The sequence below is a fragment of the Agelaius tricolor genome, unplaced genomic scaffold (genome assembly GCF_023055355.1).
Source record: "Agelaius tricolor isolate 1412-34295 unplaced genomic scaffold, bAgeTri1.0.p SCAF_84, whole genome shotgun sequence".
Taxonomy (NCBI): Eukaryota; Metazoa; Chordata; class Aves; order Passeriformes; family Icteridae; genus Agelaius; species Agelaius tricolor.
In genome coordinates this window covers 145901-156460 of record NW_027269344.1, presented here as the reverse complement: position 1 = coordinate 156460, position 10560 = coordinate 145901, and the positions used below count along the sequence as shown (strand labels likewise).

At 53.5% G+C, this 10560-nt stretch overlaps 1 pseudogene; it reads right to left on the bottom strand.

Annotated features, from left to right (window-relative positions):
* Positions 1-5484: 5484 nt before the first annotated feature.
* On the bottom strand, positions 5485-9922 carry LOC139585540 (class I histocompatibility antigen, F10 alpha chain-like; annotated as a pseudogene).
* Between the last annotated feature and the right edge of the window lie 638 nt (positions 9923-10560).

Genomic DNA, 10560 nt, shown 5'->3' with positions numbered 1-10560 from the left:
TGGTCAGCAGGTAGCGCTTGCCCTGGCGTGTCTGGGGCAGTGTGATGGAGTCAATCTGCCAGGCCTCCCCATACTTGTACTTGGACCATCGCCCACCGTACCATAGGGGCTTCACTCGCTTGGCCTGCTTGAGGGCAGCACACGTCTCACAGTCATGGATAACCTGTGAAATACTGTCCATGGTTAAATCCACCCCTCGGTCTTGTGCCCACTTATAGGTGGCATCTCTGCCCTGATGGCCTGAGGCAGCATGGGCCCATCGAGCTAGGAACAACTCCCCCTTATGTTGCCAATCTAAGTCTATCTTCGACACCTCTATTTTTGCAGCCTGGTCTACCTGCTCATTGTTTCAGTGTTCCTCATTAGCTCTACTCTTGGGAACATGAGCATCTACATGGTGGACTTTCACAGGTAGCCTTCCTACCCTGGTAGCGATGTCTTTCCACTCATCAGCAGCCCAAATTGGTTTTCCTCTACGCTGCCAGTTGGACTCTTTCCACCTCTCCAGCCATCCCCACAGAGCATTGGCTACCATCCATGAATCAGTATAAAGGTAGAGTTTTGGCCACTTCTCTCTTTCAGCAATGTCCAGGGCCAGCTGAACAGCTTTGAGTTCAGCAAGTTGACTTGATCCACCTTCTCCTTCAGTGGCCTCTGCAACCTGTCGTGTGGGGCTCCATACGGCTGCTTTCCACTTCCAGTTCATCCCTACAATGCGACAGGAACCGTCAGTGAAAAGAGCGTAGCGCGTTTCCTCTGGGGGCAGTTGGTCATAGGGAGGAGCTTCTTCAGCACGTCACTGGTTCTTGTTCCTCTTCATCAGTGAGACCAAAGTTCTCACCTTCTGGCCAGTTTGTAATTATTGCCAAAATCCCAGGTGATTCAGTTTCCAATATGGGCGCACTGTGTGATGAGAGCAATCCATTTACTCCATGTGGTGTCAGTGGCGTGGTGGGAGGTGGGAACCTTTCCTTTAAACATCCACCCCAGTACTGGTAGTTGGAGTGCCAGGAGGAGTTGCGCTTTTGTGCCAATCACCTCTGAGGCAGCCTGGACTCCTTCATAGGCAGCCAAGATTTTCCTCTCTGTGGAAGTGTAGTTGGCTTTGGATCTTCTGTAACTTCTGCTCTAGAAGTTGGTTGGCCTCGAGTCTCCCCAGGAATCTTCTGCCAAAGGCTCCAGGACACACCATTGTTCCCGGCTACAGAGCAGAGCACGTTCTGCACCTCTGGTCCTGTCCTGACTGGGCCAAGGGCTACAGCATGAGTGATCTTCTGTTTGATCTGTGCAAAGGCTTGTTGCTGCTCAGGGCCCCAGGGGAAATCGTTCTTCTTGCGGGTGACCAGGTAGAGAGGCCTCACAGTCTGACTGTACTCGGGAATGTGCATTCTCCAAAAACCTATCGCGTCTAGGAGAGCTTGTGTTTCCTTCTTGCTGGTTGGTGGAGACGTTGCTGTGATCTTGTTGATGACCTCAGTGGGAATCTGACACCGTCCATCTTGCCACTTTACTCCAGGAACTGGATCTTTTGGGTGGGTCCCTTGATTTTGCTCTTCTTGATAGCGAAGCTGGCTTCCAGCAGAATCTGGATGATCCTCTCTCCTTTCTCAAACACTTCCATCGCTGTGTTCCCCCACACAATGATGCCATTGATGTACTGCAAGTTCTCTGGAGCCTCACCCTTTTCCAGTGCACTCTGGATCAGTCCATGGCAGATGATGGGGCTGTGCTTCCACCCCTGGGGCAGTCGGTTCCAGGTGTACTGCACGCCCCTCCAGGTGAAAGCAAACTGAGGCCTGCATTCTGCTGCCAGAGGAATGGAGAAGAGCACCTTAGCATTGTCAGTGGTGGCGTACCCCTTTGCTGCCTTGGACTCCAGCTCATACTGGAGTTCCAGCATGTCCAGCACAGCAGCACTCAGTGGTGGAGTCACTTCATTCAAGCCACGATAGTCCACAGTCAATCTCCATTCTCTGTCAGACTTGCACACAGGCCAGATGGGACTGTTGAAGGGTGAGTGGGTTTTGCTGACCACCCCTTGGCTCTCCAGCTCACGGATCATTTTGTGCATGGGGATCACAGCATCCCAATTTGTCCGATACTGCCGGTGGTGCACTGTTGAGGTGGCAATTGCACTCGTTGCTCTTCCACCTTCAGAAGTCCTATTGCAGATGGGTTTTCTGATAGTCCAGGCAAGGTGTTCAACTGCTTCATGTTCTCTGCCTCTACAGCAGCTATTCCAAAAGCTCACTTGAGTCTTTCTGGGTCTTTGTAAAGCCATTCCAGAGGAAGTCTATGCCCAGAATACACAGGGCCTCTGGGCCAGTCACAATAGGATGTTTCTGCCCCTCTTTCCCAGTCAGGCTCACCTTGGCTTCCAACACAGTCAATCCCCGTCACCCTGGCAATGGAAACAGGTTCCGCCCCAATGTGTCCCGATGGTATTAGAGTACACTGCACACCAGTATCAACTAAGGCATCATATTTTTGTGGCTTTGATGTGCCAGGCCATCAGATCCACACCGTCTAAAAGATCCAGTTTTCCCATGCCTCTTCCTGGCTACAGGCAGGGCCCCCCTAATCCTGGTTATTATTTCTTTCCTGGGCACGCATGCTAGAGGTTCTCTCCTTCAAGGAGATCTGATAGATCATACCCAGCAGCTCGGTCATGGGAGGTTGAGGCTACCTTCACTTTACTGGAGTTCCCTTGATTAGTGTTTCCCTCGGTGAGTTGATGCACTCGTGCTGCCAGGACAGAAGTGGGTTTTCCATCCCACCTTCCCATGTCTTCCCCATGGTCATGCAGGGAGAACCACACGTCAGCCCCTGGGGTGTACCCTCTCTGTCTAGCTGGGGAATATTGGGCTCTGACTTTGGGGCTGTGACTTGCACTGGTGCCATATGGGAACTGTTGCTCCTCACTGTGGTGGTGCTCACAGGGGTCCCAGGATGAGGGAAGAGACGAGAATGTTGACTCCACAGAAGTCAGAAGGCTTGATTTATTATTTTATGATATATATTATATTAAAACTATACTAAAAGAATAGAAGAAAGGATTTCATCAGAAGGCTAGCTAAGAATAGAAAAAGAATGAGTAACAAAGGCTTGTGACTGACCAAGACAGTCCAGACAGCTGGACTGTGATTGGCCAGTAATTAGAAATAACCACATGAGACCAATCACAGATCCACCTGTTAATTCCACAGCAGCAGATAATTATTGTTTACATTTTGTTCCTGAGGCCTCTCGGCTTCTCAGGAGGAAAAAATCCTAAGGAAAGGATTTTTCATAAAATATGTCTGTGACACCTCACCCCTCCCTCATCTCCTTCATCTCCTCTTTGAGATTTTTAATCACAGCAGAGACATGAGCCAGCATTGGGCCATTGATCATACTCTCATCTTTCTAAGCTTGTTGGCGACAGAGCCCACTGTCTCTTGGTTGGTATCTGCATTAATCGTTGCAATGAAGGTGGTGTATTGAGATGGCCCCAGATTTGCCAGGCTCCACAACATTTACCCTGTGCACCCAACCTTGTCGGGGTCATTTTCATGCTGTCCATCCCTCCCAAAGAGTCCCTCCAATACTGCTACTTCTCTCAGCTGTTGGATCCCTTCCTCAAGGGTCTTCCAGCACATTCTATGGTGGTGCTCCTGCATGCTGTCCCTGTGGACAAACCTCTCTCTGACACTCATTAAAAGCCGCTCCTAGAGGGAAGGGGACCCTGGCTCCCTTACAAAAATCTGATTGATACCTGAGTCCTGGGTTGAGGGTCCCAAATTTCTTGCCTCACCACCATCCAGTTGCACACCTGTACTTATAAGGTCCCAGACCCAAAGTAGCCAGGTTGTATAAGTCTCATATTCCCATCATACAATGTCTTTGTGCAGATTTTGGAGATTTTCGTACGTCAGGGACTCGGTGACGATCTCAACCTCTGGGTCTCCTGAGGGTTGTGAGGGCCCTCCCTTATCTGGGTGCCCTGCTTTCATCTTAGATCTCCTTGTTTCCACAGGAGTAACTGCTGCTGGCTGTGTCTGCCTTTGCAGTTCAGCTGGAACCTGGACAGTTGTAACATCTGTGGGTTCCACTGCTGCACTATTAGACTCTCCCTCTTCAAGGCACTGGGAGGGCTTCTCACGAGCTTGGGAAATGTGCTCCTTCAGCATTTGGCTCACCTCGTTTATCTCCTTCACCAGAACCCCCATCCAATCTGGGTAGTTTATAGCTGAGGTGGGCTGTGGGGCAGGGCCAGGCTCTGGGGCAGCATCCCTTGTCTTTGGGGTAGGTGTCAGGGTGGTTATCCAAGTTAATCTTCTCTTATCTCTAAATGCTAAACAGAACAAGCCTTCCAGCAACACCAGCCACTGTTTGATATCATTAGTATTTAGAGTGGATCTGAACCCTTCAAAAACTGGTAGAGCAGACCCAAAGAGATGGCTAAAGGGTTGGGAGAAGATTTCCCCTGGTGTCATTTCCTCACAGCAGGTGGTAATATTAAAGTAACCCCAACAACATACAGTTAGTGTGTGATAGCTGTGAATCCATGTGCCTGCTTTCCAGAGGAAGTTAAAAATCCATTAATTCCTCCCCTTATTCACCCATAAAACAAACTGGATAACAGCCACAGTAGCCTTGGTTATAGGACCCATGTTTAGATAAGGGCCTGCAAATGGGAGAAATGTAGCCACAACCACATGCCACCCAAACCAAGGTAAGCTGGACCACATGATGACAGCTTAACAAGGTTTCTGTAGCAGCGTACAAAAATTAGATTACTCAAGAACTGTTATTTCCTTTTTATTTCTGTGCCCTCGAGCCTCACGTTAAGCACCAAAATCTGTCTTGGTTTGGAAAGACAGGAGTCTCCTAAGGAAGGCAGGAGCCTCCCCTGAAATGGAGAATGTAAACCCCCTCCTTCCAAATTGCTATAAATTTTAAATTAAGGGGCCCTCAGGCAAAAAATATGGGAGCAGGGATAACAGTTCTTTAGTAGGGAAGAAAATAAAAGGATAAAATAAACAATGCAGTAAACTAAAACAACACTGACAGAGTCAGAACACAACCTGACACCCTGTGGGTCAGGGTATTGGTAGCAGTCCAATTGGAATCGTGGCTGCAGCCCTCCTAGAGTGTCAGGTGGGTTCTGTTGGAGCAGGGATCCTGTAGAAGAGTGTAGTCTTCCTCTGAAGATCTAGGGGAAGAGAGCAGCTGTTTCCTCTGGGAAATCCAGTGGAGAAAGCCATGCTGGTGTTCCAGAAACTCAAGATTATATCCAGGTAGGAATGCTTGGCTCTCCCCTCTGGGTGGAGCATCTCACACTGGGATGCTGTCGTTCTTATCAGTTGTGCAGTGACATTCAATAGCCTGTTATCAACGGATGTCTCCCCAGTTGTGGAAGAGATAAGGAAAACTGCCTACTTAACAGAAGACAACTGCCATACAGGTGGCAAATAGAATACAATTTGCTTGACAATCCAGGACATTGCCCCAAGCAGCATTTATTGCCCCAAGCAGGATAATTTCACACCAGAACTGAAGCATTGTGAATATTTGTGGTTATTGGCTTTAAAACACTGGGACATGGAAAAGGGGAAATGGATCTGTTACCAAGAGCTGTGGGGTGGGTGGGAGCAGTGGGATGAGCTCTGCTGGCAGCTCTCAGCTTTCCCAGGAAGAGGGAAGGGGCTGGATCCAGCCCCATGGATCCCTCAGGTAGTGATTACTACCAGGATGAGAGAGGGTCACGGTGTCACCCTGTCCCTGTCCCCATTCCACAGGATGGACCTGGCTGGATCCCCTTGGGAGAGGGAGCTGCTCCAGAATCCTACCTGACCCCACCCCAATCCTGCTCCATCCATCTATCCCACTTGATCCTGCCCCAGTCCTGTCCCAGTCCTGCTCCATCGATCCCACCCGATCCTGCTCCATCCATTCTACCCAATCCTGCACTGGAATCCCTCCCTGATCCCACTCCATCACTCCTGCCCCAATCCTGCTCCATCCATCCCTTCTGATACTGCTCCAGAATCCAGCTCCAATCCCACTTTACAATTCCACCTGATCCCACTCTAGACCCCTGCCCTGATCCAAAATCCCTCCCCAATCCCAGTCTGTCCATCCTGCCCCAATCTCCCTCTGGAATCCCACCCTGATCCCATGCTGTATCTGCAGTGGAGCCATTCATTCCCATGTCTTTTCCTGCAGAGAGAGAAGATCCATGAGATTCCAGCATGGATCACACACTGGGATTAACCCCAGGATCCATCCTGGGATCCGCACAGAGGGGATCCAGAGCTGGATCCACCATTGGAACTCACCGGCTGCTGGGTTGTATCCATTCCTGTCCCTCCTCCCTGTGGAAACAAAGTGGGATCAGCATTGGCATCACAGGATTCCCAGAACGGTGCTGGGTGGATCCGTGTCCCTTCCCGACCCCCATCCCATGTGTTACCAGATTGGAGCTTCCAGACACCGAATCTGATGAGGACAACGATGAGGATGAGGATGGCAGCGATGACAGACACAGCGACCACCACGGAGAGATGGGATAGTGAGGAGGGGGAGGGGAATCCCCATTTAGGAATTCCAAATTCCCAATCCCCACATTCCCAGCCTCACCCCAAGCGAAGATCCCAGGCTCTGGCATTCCGGGATGCTCCACCCTGCACCGGTACTGCTCCCGCTCCTCCGGCAGCGCCTCGATCCTGGCCCAGGTGTGGAAGGTGCCGTCGCTGTTGGGAACGATCCCGCCCCACTCCGTCTCCTGATCCAAGGTTTCACCCCCCTTCATCCAGCTGACTGCGATGGTGTTGGGGTAGAATCCGTACACGTGGCAGGATAGGATCAGCATCCCGTGTTCCTCTCTTCTGGACACATGGACATCAGGGGACTCTGGAATGGGATAATGGTGAGGGACATCCATGGAATGGTGAGGGACATCCCATTGGAACGGGACTGGGGTGAGTTCTACCTATGGAATTCCCACTGGAATAGGATGAGAGTGACATCTGCCCATGGAATTCCCAGTGGAATGGGATTGGGGTGAGATCTGACCATGGAATTCACACTGCAATGGGATTGGGATGAGATCTGACCATAGAATTCCCACTGGAAATACTGTGTTCCCAAGTCCTCCATTCCCAAATCCCTCACAGGAATTCTGCTCCCACCTTTGCGCTCCAGCTCCTTCTGCCCATATCTGATGTGCCTCTGGAGCCATTTTGGGCAGATGTGGTTCAGATAATTTGTCCACATCTCAACCCCGTTCAATTCCTGTTCCCAGCGTCTCCTGGTGATCTCAGCAGCGCTGTCGGCCGGCACGAATCTCCTGAATCCCAGGTCAAAGGAGATATGATCCCGCCCATCGTAGCCAATCTGGTGGGATCCACGGACACTCCCATCGGACAGGAAGTCACAGCCATAAACTGTCAACCTTGTGTGGAGACCTCAACCTTGTGTGGAGACCTGGGGGGATTGTACCCACAGAGACCCCTGGAATTGTGTCCCAGCCCCACAGAGCCCCATTCCAGCCCTTTGGAGCCGTAGAGTCTGATGGAGACCCACAGAGCCTCATCCCAGCCCCTTGGAGCCCCATGGATCCACATCCCAACCCCATGGAAGTCAACCCAACAGATCCCATCCCAGCCCCACAGATCCCAGCCCCATGGATCCCCATTGCAGCCCCTTGGAGCCCTATGAATCCACATCTGACACCTATAGATCCCATCCCAGCCCCATGGATGCTCACCCCAGCCCTACAGACCCCACTCCAGCCCCACAGATCCCATCCCAGCCCCACGGATCCCCATCCTAACCCCACGGATCCCCATCTCAGCCCTACAGTTCTTATCCTAGCCCCACAGATCCCATCCCAGCCCTACAGTTCCCATTCCAGCCCCATAGATCCCATTCCAGCCCTATGGATCACAAGCTATCCTATCCCAGTCTAATGGATCTCCATTTTCAGCCCCTTGGAGCCCTGTGAATCCACATCCAAGATCTGCAGATCCCCTCCCAGCCCCATAGATCTGTACCCAAGTCCCACAGATCCCATCCCAGCCCCATGGATTCATATCCCAGCCCCATGGATCCCATCCCAGCTCAACAGATCCCATCCCAGCCCCATGGATCCATATCCCAACCCATGGATCACAAAATATCCCATCCCAGCTTAATGGATCCCCATTTCAGTCCCTTGGCGTCCTGTGAATCCACATTGGGGATCTACAGTTCCCATCCCAGCCCCACAAATCCACATCCCACCCCCATGGATTCCAACCCAAGTGCACAGATCCCATCCCAGCTCCATGAATGACAAGCTATCCCATCCCAGTCTAATGGATCCCCATCTCAGCCCCATCGATCCCCATCTCAGCCCTACAGTTCCCATTCCAGCCCCACAGATCCCATCCCAATGCCATGGATCCCAACCCAGCCCCATGGATCTCATCCCAGCCCCATGGATCCATATCCCAACCCGTGGATCACAAAATATCCCATTCCAACCTAATGGATCCCCATTTCAGCCACTTAGAGCCCTGTGAATCCACATCTGAGACCTATAGATCCCATTCCAGCCCCATGGATCCCAGCCCTACAGATCCCATTCCAGCCCTATGGATCCCCATTCCAGTCCCACAGCTCCCCTCACTCATCGCCGCTCTGGTTGTACCGCTCACGCAGTATCTTCAGGTTCCTGACATCACTGTGCTGGTTCCTCACATTGGTCTGGGTCCCCATATCCAATATTCTGGCTTGACTCCATCCTTTATCCACTGCATCAGCGGCTCTGCCCGGCCCCGCTCGCTGTCGTAGCGCACGAAGGGGATCCCATCCAGGTACCCAATATCCATGAACTGGGGGATCCCCGGGCTGGGCTCTGACACCACCACGTGCAGGTAACGCAGGGAGTGGAGAACTGGGGGGACACGGAGATTTGGGGGGATTGAGGAGATCATGGAACAATGAAAGGGGAACTGGGAGAGCTGGGAAGGGGTTTGGGGATCCTGGGGCCAAGGAAAGGGTGTGCAGGGTGGGAGAGGTGGGATGGACAGGAAAGGGCCTGCAGGGGGTCCTGGTGTCTAGGAATGGGGGCTCAGGGGGTTCCAGGGTTATGGAAAGGGGGAGAGGAGGTACAGGGACTGGGAAAGTGGGATGGGGGTTCCAGGGGATGCATGTGCCCAGGAAAGGGGATCCAGGGGTCCCCAGTGCCAAGGAATGAGGGGTCACAGGGTGGGGAGACCTGGGAATAGGAATCTGGGGGTCCTTGATGCAGAGAAATGGGGGGGGCTGGGGACTGAGAAAAGAAGGAATGGAAGTCCAGGGGTCTCAGGATGAAGGAAAAGAGGGGTCTGGGGACTGGGGAAGGCAGGATGGATGGGAAAGGGGTTGCAGGGGGGAATTGGTACTGGATAAGGGGGTGCAGGGGGGTCCCAGTGCCCAGAACTGAAAATTCAGGGGGGTCCTGGGGCCCAGAATCCCCCCAGGGACCCTCCTGGACATCCTGAGACACCTCCCCCCGCAGGACGAGCAGGTCCCGGTGCCGGGGAAGAGGGTACAGGGGGGTCTCGGTGCCCGGACATGGGCGCCCAGGAATGGGGGCTCAGTGGATTCTGATGCCTGGGAATGGCGGTTCGGGAGGGTTTTCCTGTCCAGGAATGGGGTTCAGGGGCTGGCGAAGGGGGTTGAGAGGGGTCAGTAGACTCAAAATTGGGGTACAGGGGGGTTCCCCTGTCCAGGAATGGAAGTCTAGGGCGTTCCCAGTGGCCGGAAATGGAACTTCAGGAGTTTCCCCGTTTCGGGGTTCCCACTCACCTTTGTTCACGCCCCCCGGGTCCCCCAGGAGCCCCAAGAGCAGCCCCAGAGCCAGCGCTGGAGCCATGGCGCTGCTCCACTGCGGCCCCGCCCACAGTCCTGGCCCCGCCCCAAGGAAAAGCGGGGGCTGGGGTGTCTGAGATGGGGGAGGGCCAGGAAAGGGGGTGCAGGGGGGCTTTGGTGCTGGATGAGGGGGTGCAGGGGGGTCCCTGTGCCTGAGAATGGAGGGTTTGGGAGGGTTCCAGTCCTGGATATGGGGGTGCACGGGGATCCTGGTGCAGCAGAATGGGGGGGGTCAAGGACTCCCAGTGCTGTATAAGGGGATGCAGTGGGGTCCCGGTGCCCAGAAATGGGGGTTCAGGGGGGTTTCCATGCCCGGGATTTGGGGTTCAGGGGGTTCCAGGCTCCAGATAAGGGGGTGCAGGGGTTATTGGGGCTGGGGAAGGGGGTACAGGGAGGCTCCCAGTGCCCCAAAATGAACGTTCAAGGCGGTCTCTGTGCCCAGGAAGGGGGGTTCGCCTGGAAATGGAAGTTCGGGGTTCCCCGTGCCCAGGAATTGCGGTTCAGGGGGGTCCCGGTGCCGGAGCAGTCCCCGGTCCCCGGGCGGGTCCCGGTGCCGCAGCTTGGGAGACGCGAAAGTGACCGGGGCAGCACAGGGAGGGAGAGGGGACAGAGCAAACCCTGGGAATTCCCCTGAACCCCCCCCGGGACCTGCCAGGACATCCCCGCAGGACGCACAGGGGG